Raw genomic sequence first — 17,457 nt, forward strand, 5'->3', positions numbered from 1 at the left:
TTAAATCCCTCTTCTTTGACTTTATCACATTTATATCAGAGGATAACGTGGAGTTGTTTCGTTATATACATATTAGAAGGTGTTGGATTATGTATCTTAAAGCAGCAATAATGCGTTTGCCCTTTTTTATTATTATTATTATTATTATTTGTATATGTAAAGCAGGGGCAATGTATCATTTTACATTCTTACCTAAGCTGCCAATCGTTTGGCGCACCTTTTATAAATGTGTAAAAATCCTGATTGTGTGCCCAAAATAATGGCTGCTTCAGTGAGTGTAACTCAGCAGCTACAATGTATCCTTATATTACTAAAGTAATATTATCTATTGTTACAGTTTACAGAACAAACTGCTGGGAAATTTGGCAATAAATTATCACAAACAGGAAAGTGTTACAAAGATCTTGCACTGCTTGGGAGGTGTGCTAAAACCTGCTACAGAAATCAAAGGATGCTTTAAAACATTAAAAATGGCATTAAGAGTTGAATAATAATACAAAAAATACAGTAGGTATCATCTAATACTACAACATTAATGTATTAAAAAAAATGTAAGATTTAACGTTTTGCTTTTTAATAGAGTGCAGAGAAAGGTATATCAAAAAATTGTATTTGTATGCAAATACACAGGGGTTACACTGATGTAAGTTCCTTTTTCAGAGCATGGATCCATGAAGACAAGGGGTACATTTAGAAGTTGCAGATCTTATTGCATCCATTATTGCTTGGTAAGGCACTAAGCACCACAGTTTAGTTCACAAATGGTTCAGTGTAGAAATGCACATCTACATTTTTCTAAAGGAGCAAAACATAAAAAAATCCTATATATATTTTTCAAATAAATCAGTACTGCAGTATTAGATAATCCTGTCTGCATTTTTTTAAAAACTCAATGCAATTTTTAATGAATTTTTTAATGTACTAATCATAGGTTGCTACAGAAACCATTTTGACCAGGGGTGTGCAAACGTTTCCCCGTACGCACCCCTGCCTGCTCTCCTCGGCTCCTCACGCACCCCCTGCTCGGCCCCAGTGTCAAATGACGCGTGGGGTCATGTGACGTCACGTTCCATGGAAACGTGATGTCATGTGACACCACTGCATCATTTGACACCGGGTAACAATGACGACGCATCGTTGGAAGGGAAGTGTGTTATAGAAGCCTCTCGTGGTCCCCTGGCATTTAATTTAAATGCCTGGGGGAGAGCGCGGGACCTCTATAACTGTCGTGCCCCCCACCCGAAAATCGCACGCCCCACAGTTTGTGCACCCCTGATTTAGACAGTCATATCCACTTCCTGTTTTGAAACATTTGTTGACACACACCTTTTTGATCTCTGAGCTTTGGAAACAAAGTATCACAAACAGATCTGTTGCTGTAAAAATCAAATTAAAACACAACTCTAGCGCTCAAAAAAAGACTTTCCTACAGTAATGCAACTATGTATGATATGATACCGATTAACTAGATAGTCCAGTATCCTGCAGCCCTGAAGATTTGAAGGCCTGTTCAAAAATTGGAAGTACACTCACGAATTCCCTCTTAAAATCGCACAGTGTGAACATTTAGGCCGTCACCAGCCCCTTTATTCCGGTTCTTTATGAAGGATTGATGTCCCCGGTCTTAATCTAATCCATTTTGCCTGAGGTTTCCTCCATAAAGAACTGGAATAAAGGGGCTGGTGAAGGCCTAAATGTTCATACTGCGTGATTTTAAGAGGGAATTCGTGAGTGTATTTCCAATTGTTTTTAAGAGTTTTTTAAGTAAAGCATTTTTCACACATTATTGTTCTATGATTACTATCCATTTCTTTTTCATATGGATCAGGATGCCAAGATCTCTTCATTCAGTATAATTTATGCTGAAGATATCATTAAGCTACAAGTTGAGTTTTTCTATCATCAATTTTCCACCACGACCAGGGTGTGTTTCCACTATGTAATAAGGGAGGCAAAAGGAAATGCACCCGCTCGACCTAATATAACCAAGAGGGGCAAAGAAACAGGCTGGTGCAATAGGGCAATGAGATAATTGTCAGACACAAGAACACTGTATGAAGCAAAGACACTGTTCATACAGATAAGGCCCTATATAATGCACTCAAGCTCTGAGGGAGAGAGAGTACCCTACTAAATTTGCAGTACAAAGAAGAGAGTCTGGACCAAGTAGTAATGTAAATAGTGTTTATTAAAATACTTTATTAAGGAAATACTATTAAAATAAGATGGTACCAGTAAATGTAGTGAGTAAAGTAAACTGAAAATGTTTAAGTGCTGATACCCCGTAGGGGGTCTCTGTTTGGCGGATTGCCAAATGTAGTCCAAATGAGACTAAAACATCAGCACAGTGAGAAACCAGAAGCACAGATTCCCAAATGCCTAATGTAACATGGCTATTTGGGCTGCTTCTGGTAAATGACGTCACTGGATCGCTAAAAGGTCATAGCACTCACAATAGGCACTAGTGTGTAATTGAATGAATAACACCTAACATGTAGAGCCTCACATCAATATGTAATATACTGTAAAAGTAATAACAAATGCGGGCAACAATGTGGTGTGATGAACAACAGTGTAAGGAAATTGTGAGCCCATACACTGACTAAATAACACACAGGTGCATGCTTGCAGTGTTTGCCACTCAGGTAAGTGGTCAAAACACTTAGATGTGTAGCTAAATAAGCCAATTAGGAGAACCCCACATAAGCTGACCCTGAGCGTCAGTAACTACACACAGGGACAGGAGATGAAAATGGTAAATCCCTACATACCAATATTTACTGACCCTGTGGGGGGAACAGTGCAGCATTATCGTGTACTCCCCCAATCTGGCCCTCAATAACATACCACTACGGCACACAGGGGGGAGAGGGGTGGGGAGAGGACAGAAAAGAGGGAGAGAAGACTCTCAGAAAACGTATCTGAGCTTGCACTATGGGGACACGATCCTGGTATGGCAGGCGTAGTGAGTGCGCAGCTTGAGGAGGCTCTGTCGGTATTGCGATCAGGTCTGCTGAGAGCTGCCGGCATCCGCGGTGAAAGTCGCAGTGTGTGACGTCATGACGCCACTGTGTAATAAGCACCAATTGGATATAAGTTCTACTGGCGAATATATAATATTCCTACAGATGTACTCTGTATTCCCCTGTGTAAGATATCCTAGGGTTCACATCTTGGGAGATCTGATAAGGTCACATCACTTTGTGGCAAATACACATTAAGGTGTTTAAAAGTATATAGTGTTCTACAATGTACTGAAGCATGTGTATTGTTGTTATCTCTTTTCCCATATATCCATTGGAGAAAAAAAATGACATCAGACACCAGGATTCCAGCGCCAAAGAGGACTATTTCTTTTTGGATCTGTTGCTGTGTCCAAACAGCAGACTGTCTATTACTCTGAAAGCTGTAGCAATAATGTGCTAAACTTTGTAATATAATGTTACGTACTGTACGTATCAGCTGCAATATTTCACAGACTGTGGCACATAGTAAGAACGTGGCCATTATGTTAGTCACACAATCAGGATTTTTACAGATTTATAACAGGAGCACCAAACGATTGCCAGATTAGGTAAGAATGTATAATTATTCATTGTCATGCTTTACATATAAAAATAAGCACACAAAGGGGGACTGTAGTATTACTGCTTTAAGTTGAGCCATGGTAAATCACAAGAGACAATTCGAGGCAGCAGTAACACATTGTCATGTGATAACAGGTGCAACAACGTCTGCAAAGCATGTTGGAATGATATGTTGCTCCAGTGATAGTGTGGAGTTGTAAACATATGCTATCCCAAGTGTAGTGTAGAGCCTGCTGGAAGGAGATGAAAACTCAGTTCCAAGGCCGGTACAGAGCATGCTGTAAACTGATCATACTGTACTCCAGGGAAAGTGCATAGATTACTGGAGAAATGAAACACTGCGCCAGGTGCAGTGGAGAGCCTGCTGGGAAAGATACTGCAAAGGAGTATTGCAAAGCCTAAAAGAAACATGTACAATATACATACAGATTTCCCGGGGCCCAGGACTACAGTTCTGACCAGGCCCACCCCCCCCCCCCCCAAAAAAAAACCTTCCCACCCCCCAATGCAAAAAAACTTTCAACCACAAAATACATACAAAAAAATCCCCACCCCCGAAAATATATATATATATATATATATATATATATATATATATATATATATGGTTATATATATTTTTTATCTGTATTGGGTAGGTGGTTTTTTTTGTATGTATTTGGTGGGGTGGGGGAGGTTGTATATATTTTTTGGGGTGGGGATTTTTTTGTATGTATTTTGTGGTTGAAAGTTTTATAACTATATAATATATATATATATATATATATATATATATATATATATATATATACACACATATATATATATACATATAACTATATATATATATATATATATATATATATATCAAAAAGAAAAAAGGCGCAATCCTGTGTAGCAATAAAAACAGGTAAATTTATTAATTAAGCAAGGAAGGCTAGGTGACTGAACAGATTTAAACAAACACAATGATGCCAATAGACACAATAAACACAATATATAACAATAAAAAACAATAGTACTCTTGAAAATAAAAACGGAGGGAAATGAAACCAAAAAATGTCCAATAGCGCAAATGTAGGAGGCAGTGAGATGTGGGAGGAATTGTCACTCGATAGGTAGCAAATGACTGGAGCAACAAATGGGGAAATGTAATTAACCTGTTAGATGATAGATTGCGGATGCAAACATGGAAATATCAGGCTGATAATTGACCTCTGTAGATAGAAATAGGGGGTAAGCATAGACATAGGCAAGGGGTAGGGAACGGTCTCACCAATTGATGTAACCGCGATGACCACAGGGGTCTCCGCGTCCCTCCGTCAGCACACCAATAAAATCACGTTGGAGATGAACATTCGATGCTGATCCGGGTAACACTGGAGACGCTGTTCCATTTCCTGGATTACCCCCTCACACAAGACAGCTGTATTCGTTCAAGTTGAATATTGACTCGTGTCTCTGCTTGATGTCAGACTCAGACTCAGCCAGACAGACAGACAAATGCAGCCTTCCACTTTGTTCCGCCAATATAACTGAGATAATTGCTCTCCACTCCTCACATGCTATTAGGCACTCCTTTCACAGTCAGCTGTCAGACATGGATGACGTGAACCTACGTTTTTCATCAGCTGTTGCACCGACTTCTTCAAGGGTGAATTCTAGGGAATATGATGAACCTTTATAGGACTGATTAAATCCTAATAGGTTGATTAGTGGGAAGAAAAATATGATGTCTCTTAAAGAGAAATACATGCAGAAAATGACCATCGATGAAACTAAATTAGGCCAAAATATGACACAAAAATCTAAGGTAATGGAAATAGGGCTACAAAATAAAAATTATATAATAAGGCAAATCAAATTAAGAAAAAAGATATTATTAAATGTAACATACCAATAATCATAAAGTAAAAAGGCCCCCAATGCATATAAAAATCTCCCCAAGACCCCTAATACATATAAAAATACAGACTTGCCTTGGGTCAAGCCAGGCCCGGTGTCTGCGGGGATACTCTGGCTGGGGGGGCCTGGCTGGTGTTTCAAATTTCCCCCGACCTCTGGCATGGCCCTGCTGCCGGTCACGATGGGGCCATGACTCAGCTGCCTACAGGACATTTCCTCTCTCTGTCCCATGCCACCAAGATTCCACTGTCGGTGCACGTCGGAACTCTGGTGTCAGTGCGCGGTGCCAGAAGCTGGGCCAAGCTTACTTCCGGCATGCTGACATCAGAGCCCCATGGAGTGCCGGCAGTGGAAGCTTGGCGGTGTGGGACAGATCCAGGGCCCAGCCGCGACCGGCAGCAGGGCCTGGCCAGAGGTCAGGGGAAATTTGCAGCGTCAGCCGGCTGGCCCCCCTCCCCAGCCAGTGGGCCCGGGACAACAGCCCCGGCTGTCACCCCCTCTCGCCAGCCCTGACAGTATGGTCCAAAAGGTGCTGTAGTACAGAGATTTCTAGGAAGAGATGCAGCTCAGACATTGTGCCATAATAGAGTACAGAGTACAGTACAGTATATTAAAAAGGGTATTTATCTGTAAAGTGCAGAGGGGCTACACTGATGTATGTTTCCATGACAGAGCCTGGTTCCGTGACTGGACATCAACAGAAATGTTGAGCTGGATTATAATGCTGAAATAATTGGATTATTTTTCCAGGACAATTCTCTTTTCTTTTTTTTTTAAATTATTTTTTTCTTGTATATTTTCAGGATCAGATTTGTTCTATTAATTTACACATATCTTTGTTTATATTTAATATATATACTGTAAGTGTATATACATTTTTATATATTTATTATATTTTGTGAAGTAACTGTAAATCTAATATATTGAAAACTCAATTTCTGTAATACTTTATTATAATTATAGTTATTATTATGAGTATGTGTCTGTCAGTGTGTGTGTGTGTGTGTGTGTGTCTGTCAGTATGTGTGTGTGTGTGTGTGTGTGTGTGTGTGTGTGTGTGTGTGTGTGTGTGTGTGTGTGTGTGTGTGTGTGTGTGTGTGTGTGTGTGTGTGTGTGTGTGTGTGTGTGTGTGTGTGTGTGTGCGTGTCAGCATGTGTATGATTCAGTGTGTGTATGTGTCTCTGTCTGCAAGTGGTGTGTGTCTGTCAGCATGTGTGTGTGTCAGCATGTGTATGATTCAGTGTTTGTGTGTGTGAGTGTAACAGTGTATGTGTCTCCGTCTGCAAGTATGTGTGTCTCTGTCAGTGTGTGTGTGTGTGTGTGTGTGTGTGTGTGTGTGTGTGTGTGTGTGTGTGTGTGTGTGTGTGTGTGTCTTTCTGGGAGTGTGTTTAAGGTTGTGTCTGTGTGTGTGTATCTGTCAGTGTGTGTGTCTGTCAGTGAGTGTGTGTATCAGTGTGAGTGTGTGAGTGTGCATGTCTGTCAGTCTGAGTGTATGTTTGTCTCTCAGTTAGTGTGTGTGTTTCAGTGTGAGTGTGTGTTTGTTGGAGAGAGTATATGTGTATCTGGGAATATGTGTTTGTGTCTGGTAGAGTGTGTGGGTGTGGGTGTGTGTGTGTGTGTGAGTGTATTTGTGCCTGTCAGTGTGTGTCTTTCTGTCAGTGTGAGTGTATTTGTGTCTGTCAGGGTGTGTTTGTGTATCTGTCTGTCAGTGTGAATGTATGTGTGCCCCTGAGTGAGTGTGTATGCGTCTTTCAGTGAGTGTGTCTGTGTGTCTGTCAATGTGTCTGTGTCTCTGTGAGTGTGTCTTTCTATCAGTGTGTGTGTGTCCGTCATTGTGTAACTTATAGTGTGAGTATCTGTGGCACACACTGACACATAGAGCCGATAGGGGGCGTGGATTTTTATTTTTGACTAAGCTCTGGCTCCTAAAAATTTTGGCTGGCTCCTATTTGTTCTATATTTTTATTCCACGCTTGCACAATAAATGACTGTCCCCTCTTCCATGTCCCAACCCTCCCTCCTACTTTTTTTCCACTTCAATGACCTTGTAACACAATGTTTATGTCTCTTCCCTTCCCTTTACCCCATGTTGTTGTTTTTTCCACCTTTTTTTCCTGTTAGATCCCAGGTTGGTAAATCATAGTGGTGGGTGCTGCTAGTCCATGTTTTAATGAGATGGAAAATTCAAAAGGTATACAGTATCTCGGCATAACACAGCTCCATATAGGCCATTCTCAGTAAAAAAATAATTTATTTAACAACTCATAGAAGACAAGTACAAATTCTCCTAGGCATTTCACTCCCACAAGTGCTGTCTCATGGAGCAACTACAAAGTCTAAGGGCCTCATTCAGAAAGCCTCGATAAGGCCCTTATCGAGCACTTATCAACCAAAATGGCTACTCGTATTCAGTAAGCCTCGATAAGTGCTCGATAACGGCCTGTATCGCCGCCAAATTTTATGATCCAAAGAAAATCGCCAATTGAGCGGCGATCAGACGCTTATCGACCATTTTCAGAAGGATCATAAACTTGACCGATTCAGATACCCGCGAGTCGGCTGTTGCGGCCTATCGCAGCCCTAAAAGGTGATCCTCTCCCCAAATCAAATTAACCTCAAAATGTAGGTAAATTGGTGGGGAGATGCCTCGATGAGCTGCGATGTGTCAGGACTTAGAAAAAATAAGGCCCTTTTCCTGCCTCGGATTGATGCCGGGGGTCTCCGGAGATGATAGCCATTAATAGCAGCTCCGGAGCCCCCCGGCATGCATCCGATGCAGGAAAAATGCATTTACAGCAACTTCATTACCTTAGCGGCTAACCACTAAGGCAATGAATAGGTTAAACACCCATGCCAGGCTTACTGTGGCTAGCGAGGGTGGATGAAGGGGGAATTTGGCCCTTAGTGGCTGTTTAGGCCTTGCGCGGGGGGTTGCGGGGGACTTAACCCCTTCATTAACTTAGCGGTTAGGTAATAAAGGGGTTAACCCAACCTCTACCACCTGCAAGGTCTAGACACCCATCTTTAGGGCTAATACCCCCTTCACCCATCCGTGAAGCCTAAGCACCCACCCCGGACTGACTATACCCACCCGGTACCCATTGAGTAGTATAGTGGTACATCATACCCATATAATAATAACATGGGCATGATAAGCCTCTATAGCACTCAATGGGCACCCTAATTACGATACATTAATGCACAAGACACACAATAATAAAACATAACTAAACTAAAAAAAACACACTTCACTAAATAAAAACAGTAGCCAGCTAATCCAATCAATACAAGCAATAACAACATCAACAATGAATTAATTAAACCATTAACCAATCAAAACAATTAATTCCTAAAACAACTCAAAATGAATAGTAACACTAACCAAGCAAAACAATTAATTACTACAACATTAATGAATTTAAACAGTAAAATAGAAAGAAAGAAATTCTAACAATATCTGAAATAACCATAAAACGCATTAGCTAACATAATACAACATTAACTAAAAACGAACACCAATCGCAGACATTTTATTACAATTAAGCATGAAAAAACAAACAATCACATCCACATAATAAACTGAAATGAAAAAAAGCAACAGCAATACCAAGCCAGAAATGCCCCCCAAATATTGTCATAATAATGTATTAATCTGTACCCTAAAGTGGTACAGATTAATATATTATCAGTCAATGTGCCTCCCCCCAAAAAATTAAAAAAACACATCCAATGAATAAACCTGTGAAAAGAGACATTACAAACATTCAATATATTACTTACCATTATAAGCAGTGGCCCTCCAACTCCCGGGGTAACAGGAAGCTCACGTACCTTGAAGCCCTCTAACAGCATCCGATGCCATCCGCCATGAAGATCCGGATCATGTACCCCAATCTTCTGTTTTCTTTCTTTAATCACCTTCTTCTATCTTCATCTGTCACCATTTCCTGATCTTCTTTATCTTCTATATTCAACGGTCAATCCAAAAAGCCCCATGGTAAATCCCAACCGATGTTGTCTCGTCGTCTTCTTGGGCTCAAATGAGGCGTCACGGCCTTAAATAGGGCTTGTGACATCACATTAAGCCTCCAAATGGTTAACAGCCACCTGATTGGCTGTTAAAACCATGTTCAGACTTTATTTTTATTTTTTTACATGAAGTCACTTAAAGGGAATGATGCCAGCCAATCAGAATGGCTGTGCTTCATTTGCCTTTAAGATGACATCACGAAGCTGGCGTCACATGGTATTTCAGCCAATCAGATCTTGGGAACCAATTCCACTCTCTGATTGGCTGAAATACCTTGTGATACCGGCCATCTTGGGTTTAGTGACGGTTTAGGCCTTTTCAGAGGCTCGATGCTCTCGCTTGCAGCAACTCGCCCGTTTTGGGAATTTTGCTATCAAGGGTAATCGAGGCTTTCTGAATACCGTGATAGCAACACCCAAAAAGCCGTCATTTTAAATGCCCTGGCGATAATTTTTAGCAACCCTCTCTGAATGAGGCCCTAAATGTCTCTTACTTATACTATCACAATGATTATGAATTAAAAACAGGTATGTGCTTAGCATATCATCAATAAACCCATCAATATACACAAAACAGTGGAATCCCCTGATTACATTTAATATAGTAATTAATTCATTTATCTAAAAAAAATCAGCGGTTAATACAAAAACAGAATTTGACAAAGACGATACAGAAAAAAAAAAAGAGAGATACCGGCGCCTAAAAAGTCCAATTAGGTAATAATCCTGGAATTCCAGGTGGAATAGTTCAAGTCCCAACAGTGATGGCTTAGCAATCTTTCAATCTTAGGGTGACCAGATGTAACTTCATCCGTGTGGAATGGGACATGAAAAGAAAAAAACACAGAATTTAGTGCAACACAGCTAACAGAAAAATCATGTAGACATAGACTTACAAACCAATACAAACAAGACTGACAAAACACACAAAAGCAAAGCTGAAAGTAAAAAGTTAGTTTAATACAACTATAAAATAATAAAATGTGTGGACGAAAAGACTCAGGATAAGCCGAACCGGTAGAGTAAAACTGAAGCGCTACTCACAGGACGCTATTAGGTACAGGCAATGAGCGCCAAACAGGCGGATTTCATCAGTGACTATATAATATATATAATTCATGAGCAGTCATTATTTTAACCCATTATAACAATCCACAGTTGCCATCAATCATACAGATCAATTGTAAAAAATGCCTTAAATCTCAATCTGTGTTAAGTCCTAAAGGGGTCAACTTTCTCAACATGTAGATCCTATAGAATTCTCTACAGTGAAAGAGTTTAACCCTGTCTTCCACAAAACAATGAGTGGGGGAGACTCTTTCAATACCATATAGAAGGGGAGAAAACAGAACAAACAATAGCGCAATAACGTAAAACCATGTTAGCTGCAGGAAGTGGCAAAGTCTTGTAGAATGACTACTCACATTTTACAAGATAAATTTAGGCATGTCAAACAAATGAAGTGACTCCTTATTGATCCAGGTGGAAGGGGAGGATCTCAGGAGAAAAGGAGAGACACGATAGTGCCGATTTTAATACAATTGTATGTGTCCAAGGAAAAACTAAAGTGTTTATACTTACAATGTGACATGCCTTAATTGAACTTGTAAAATGGGAGTAGTCACTGTATAAGACATTACCAGTTCCTACAGCAAACGTGTTTTTACATTAGTGCATTATTGCTTGTTCTCATTTTTTTCTTCTTTAAGGTGCTGTCCCTGATCTTTTGGAAGAAAATTATTTACACTGAGGAACTCAGAAACAGTTCCCTTTTTAAAGGTTTGAGTGGAGATTTTTTCTATTGAATCACTGACACTTTTAACGCTTTATAACGTAGTGTGTTGATTATTCACTGTAATCAATTAATTTTATTTGTATTTTATGATATATATATATATATATATATATATATATATATAAAACAAAAACAAGCAGCTGGCACTCTATATAATGAACAAAAATGGTGGTGCTAGTCCCATAAAAATAAACAAAACATAACATCTTACCCTCCTTGCGTCAGGTAAAAAAGAGGCAGCACTCACTTCCAGAAGATAAAAAAAGTGTATTAAGGCATGTGTAGACAGACAACCAGTCCCGACGTTTCGGCTCCGGAACGGAACCTTTCTCAAGGGGGATGCAACATACAAATGACAGACAGGACATATATATCAAGAAAATATACATAAAATCACCAGTGCATAATTACCTAATCGTGGCAAGAGCGCCAGAATCAAAATAACCTGGTGTATGTGCGGAACCGCCATCTTGGAGGAGGAACCGTAATGCGCATGTGCAAAACAGTGATGGTCAATTGGAGACGCCATCTTGAGTGTGGCACATCTATCGCGCATGTGCACCTCTAATATGTGACATCAGCATTCCAAACGGCACAGGAGGAGTCAGGGAAGAGTGAAAACATACCCTGTGTCTGAACCTAGTACTTAGCACATGCGCAGAACAATTAATCTCTCCGTGACGGCTACAGGCATAATACAGATGTAACACCAATAGAGAAAGAGACAATAATAAAAAATAAAGACAATATTGAGGATGCTTACTTACTCAAATATATAAAGATATCAAAAGCCTCGTATAGGCTATTAACATGTATCCATATGACTACAATAAATGTCTAAATAAAATACATCCCTCCCAACACAGCACATCTGGAAAGTATCCACAAATGTTCTGTAACAGTATTCCCCCCCCCCAATCGCAGATATAGTGTGGGTGCGGAGAACATGCAGTGTTACCAGGTGTGGTGCGTATACCTGCAGGCTCACAGGAGGCCTGAGCCTCCGCTAGTGAGAGCCTGGGGTGAATCTGGAACGTTCTCGGTTTCAGCGCCTCCACCTATGTAGGATTCTATGGGAATGTAGAATGACCCTAACATAGGAACCCACCCAGAAACCACATACACCAGTATTATGTATAACAGGTTTACTGAATGAACAAAGAATACTATAACATCATACTTATACTTTATAACATCACCACGTTATAACATCCCCACACGGTGCCCACAGCTCAACCCCTTTGTCCCGTGGTCAGCGCTGCCACTATGTGAGAGAGAATTATGATCTGTCGGTGCACTTATAGAGTACCTGCCGAGTGCTCCTGCACTCGGGCCTGCAAGGAACTTCACAAAGGATCTGTCATTCTGGGATCACGTCTGATCCGGTTCGGTGAATCCTTGCTTGGGGTCCGCCAGGGGCGGTCCCACCCTGAAGATAGTCTTTCTCTCTGGGAATAGACTTGAGCCCAAGTCTCCTTTCATCAGGAACGCAGCGTCCAGTGTGTCCCTGTCTATCACTGGCACTACGTGACACGCGCTATACTATAGGCCGTCCCTACAGCACAGCAACCTGTAATGGCTTTTGGGAAAACTCCTAGGGCCTACGGGGTAGCCTATCATATGCAGGGGTCCTTGACCCCTTGCACCCATACTACCTCCTCCCGTACTACCCGAGTTCCCTCTGCCTCACTATTAACTAACTGATCCCAGCGCCTGCAGCAACAAGCTGTGACCCACTGGATGCTTGCCCAGACCTCACGGCACTGACAGCCGTGACCCTGACAAGACAGCACACTGACACTAAGGGCAGCGTCCCTATCTTGGGCTGTCCCTTATAATTACCCACTAACTGGTGGGGAGTTGGGGCCTACCTGGGATGTGGGTACCTATCTGGGTGCAGGAGCTGCACTCGCTCCCTGCACCCTTCCTTCCCTCACAGCTCCCCAGCTCCAACTCACTAACGTGCTGTAAGCCCGCGAAATGTATCCTTTCTGTCCCAGCGCAATCCTGCAGCCCTATTGGCTCCTATGAGGCACCTGGTGCCTGCTTCGCTGTGCCCCATGGGAGTTGTAGTCCCGGGGAGGCTAGAAACACATTGGGGCCGCATGCGCGCCTCTCCTGCACATGCGCGAACATTTTGGGGCCGCCTAAATCTTTCCCTGCCTATTCTCACGCTCGCGCAACTTCCTAAAGCCTGCCATAACTGACTAGCTAGCCCTGTGCATGCGTGACTCTTTCGGGCCGCCGGTGGTTTACCGCGCATGCGCAAACTTGCGTAACATGGCGGCGCCCTGCACGGGAGCCGCCGAAGATCCCCAGCGCACCGGAGCGCTCCCTGCTCGGCCCCCACCCTCCGGAATGGCCGTCGGGTCTGCCGCTTGCCTCCGGCAGCACCCGCCATCGATCCTGGCCACGGAGGGGATGGGGGTCTCAAGGTGAGAGGGGTGACCTGGCTACAGTTCTAATTACCTATATCAACTGACAAGGCACATATATACCCAGCTAATGTATACCTTAATGAAACCAAGGCTATAGAAAACAGTATCTAGCTAATAGGTTAATAAAATACCATATAGGCTTTTACCTACATGACTAAAAAGTCACATATATCTAATAGATGGTATATAAATGTTTCCCTGTGGATAACTAACCAGTAAACACCAGAAAAAGTAAAACAACAAGGGGGCAAACCACTAGACATAAATGTGAGGACAGGGAGTGAGAAAACATAGGGAAAAAGAATATATCAGTGGAAAATAACCACCCAGGAGTTATAAACATGCAATGTCTATGTTATATTCTCAACCAAACATATACACTAAATTGAAGCTGTAGGCTGTAATCTATACATAGGAATAAAGCACCATATTGTCAGTTATCAAATAAGTAAGGAAAAAGCAAGATCATACATTGTTCATTGTTTGTATTATAAGAAGCATCCTAAGCTAAGGTCCTCATTCAGACCCTTTGGGGTCATGGTTATCAGATTGAATATGAATCTTGCTTCCATCTGTAACAAAATTTTGAAACATGAGCTTGTGCTATTGGCATACATCGGAAAGTCGCCAAAGTGTGTTGTAAGTTCTTAAAGTGCCTTGCAACTGGTAGATGTCTCAGTTCATCTTGGTCTGTGGTCTGTAACAGGGCCTTTCTGATGGAGACCTGTGAAGAGCAATCTGTTTCTTTAGCATTCTTGATGTTTTGCCCACGTAGTATAAGCAGCATGGGCATTTGATGATATACACTACATATCTTGATTCGCAATTCAAAAAGTTATAGAAATTCCACTATGTGGATGAGCAAAGGATTTCCCCTGCAGGAGATACTGACAGTTAATGCAGCCCTTGCATTTATGTACCCCATGATGTTGTGTCAACCAAGTTGTGGGTGACATGTATTTGTCCACAGAATCTGAAGATGTTAACATGTCTCCCAGGCTTGGTCCTCTTCTATAACAAAACAGAGGTGGTGTGTTAAAATGTTTACCAATTCTTTAATCGTTGGCTAGAATATGCCAGTTCTTCCTGATACTCTGTTGTATCAATCCCGATGATGTACTATAAGTGGAGACTATATTAAATCGATCCATTTCAGATTGTTTAGTGAACGGCTTAAGGAGTTCTTCCCGAGTGGGAATTCTTGCCTTTGTCAGGGCCTGTAGTATCTCCTCTTCCTGGTATCCTCTTTCTCTGAATCGCTCTGCCATCTTTGTTAATGCAGTGTTCACCTCCAATGGGTTGCTAGTAATACGTCTTGCTCTCAGCATCTGTGAGTATGGAAGGCCTCTCATTAATGTCACTGGATGATGACTATTGGCGTCCAATAAGGTATTCTGATCTGTTGGTTTATGAAAAACACGTGTACCAAGTGTGCCATTGTTGACAAATACCACTGTGTCCAAAAACGCTATTTGTGTATCACTATGGCATTCCGTAAATCTAATAGTGGACGGTATCTCATTAATGTGAGCCACGAACTGTAACAGATCTTCCTCCGATCCTTCCCAGAGCATAAAGATATCATCAATGTATCAGAAAAAGGGAAGGGAAACACAAAATGGATGTGCACCCTAAAAGAATTCACTTATATGCACACCAAACTAATGTAAAAATTAACTTTTAATAAGTATCTTAAAACATATATTACCAAAGTAATGTGCAATGTGGATTAAAAATATATTAAATCAGAAATATCTGGCATCCGTGTCTTTAATTATTAGGTCGTGCTGTCCCAGATATCCACTTGGTATTGATGGGATACAGAAGACAGAGGATGCTAGGAGTCAGGGTGTTAACCCCTCTGGAGCAACGATGAGACCCAGTAGTGATAATATATAGTTGTTCACAGATAAAGCTTCCTTGCTAGTTAGACCAGTGCTACGCACTGCAATAAGGGCATTGGTGTGTTGAAGTGCAAGTGCCTGGATAGTGAAGCTAACACATATAGTGTAATGATAATACAGACACTGCAACATACAACCACCAGACTCAGCAGTGCTGGAGTGAATAGCACAAAGATAATTGTGAAAGCACCTCACATAGAGTGCAAGGAAAGCAAGCACACAAACTGTGAAATTAAATAAATAAATAAACAACTATCTGCTAGGGTCTACAAAGTTAGAACCAGGAGACTACAGACACTGCATTAAAACAGCTCCAAGTAGGAGACTGACAACATTGCGCGTCCAACGCGCGTTTCCCTCCAGCAAAGGAGCTTCTTCAGGGACAAATTTTACTGGGGGAGAGAGGTCTGAACCCTTTTATACACCTTCAATACCCTAATTACAAAGTCAATTGCTGTCAGCTGTTTGCACATGCGCACTGATCTCACTCCCAGACTGATTCAGCAAAGTACTCAAACACCAATAAATAAATTATCAGAGAAAATTCCATGACTTGTACCTTTATTTAGGCATATTCCCAACATAAACCGGCTGTTCGCAGGGTTTTTAAAGCTATAAACTATGATCGCCATATCCAGTGTCTAATGCGCATGTGCAGGGACTTAGACAGTATTTTCATTCAAGTCCGTGTGCGTCGCGCATGCGTGGGGACTTTGGCTGTATTTAGATACTTTTGTCTTCATTGCGCATGCGCGAGGGCATAGGACGTATTTCTATATTTATGCCAGCACACTGTGTAAGAAATTTGGCAGTCTCATCCGAAATTCATCCATTGTTGAAACCCATATGGAGGATGGAATCTACTTCCTTTTTATAAGTAAGGTTAGGATCTGCAGGCAATTTTTTATAATGACTAGTGTTGTTTAACTGCATTAAAATTTAATCTCTGTAATTTTTATAAGACATCACTACTATTCCGCCCCCCTTATCAGCAGCTTTGATGATAATGTCAGTATTAGATTTAAGGGATTTTAAGGCATTCTTTTCATCTTTAGACAAATTGTAAAAGCTAGTCTTGTGACTCTTGACCGCCTGTCTGGTATCCTTCTCAAATAGGCCCATAAAAGTTGTGCTACTATGATTGACCACATGTGGGTCAAAAGAGCTAGAAGATTTAAATCTATTAGTTGGTATCAGCTCAAGCTGGTTCTGGGATTCCAACCTTGCATCACTGTTGCTAAAAAAATATTTAAGCCTCAAACGTCGATTCAGCTTACTGTAAACATATCCACCTCCCAGTTGAAGGACTTTTGTAAGTGAGTGGGAACATATGAAAAGCCTTTATTGAGTACTGACGTTTCTGCTGGTGTCAGTGTATGTGAGGAGATGTTATGTATTACTGTTTGTAACCCTTCACTGACATGGGCCCTGTCTTTTCTTTGCTCGCACGTGGTAGAAATCTTTGGTTTCCACTCCCCCCCACCACGGCTCTCATTACCCGCTGTGTCTGGGCCCCCTCCTCCCCCCTCCCCTCACTCATTGCTGTGTCGCACACACCCCACCGGCCTTGGCCGCTGGGGGAGGAGGAGAACGAGCGCCGGCTCACCCGCAGGAGCGCCGGAGGAGGGGAGGGAGAACTGGCGCCGGAGGAGGGGTGACAGCAAGTGCCAGGAATGGGGGGAGAGCGAGCGCCTACTGTGCTGTTACACCTCCCTCCCCCCGGATCCTACGAGCACACTCTTCCACTTACTTCCCTGCTTGCAGCCACCGTGTGGGGGGCGGGAGGCGGTGCCACGCGGGAGACCTACTGGAGTTCTGGC

At 41.8% G+C, this 17,457-nt stretch overlaps 1 protein-coding gene across 8 annotated transcripts in view; it reads left to right on the top strand.

Annotated features, from left to right (window-relative positions):
- The window catches only part of KHDRBS2 (KH RNA binding domain containing, signal transduction associated 2), a 753,630-nt gene that overhangs the window by 92,404 nt on the left and 643,769 nt on the right, over positions 1–17,457 (top strand). The window lies entirely within an intron of this gene.

The sequence above is a fragment of the Ascaphus truei genome, chromosome 4 (genome assembly GCF_040206685.1).
Source record: "Ascaphus truei isolate aAscTru1 chromosome 4, aAscTru1.hap1, whole genome shotgun sequence".
Lineage (NCBI taxonomy): Eukaryota > Metazoa > Chordata > Amphibia > Anura > Ascaphidae > Ascaphus > Ascaphus truei.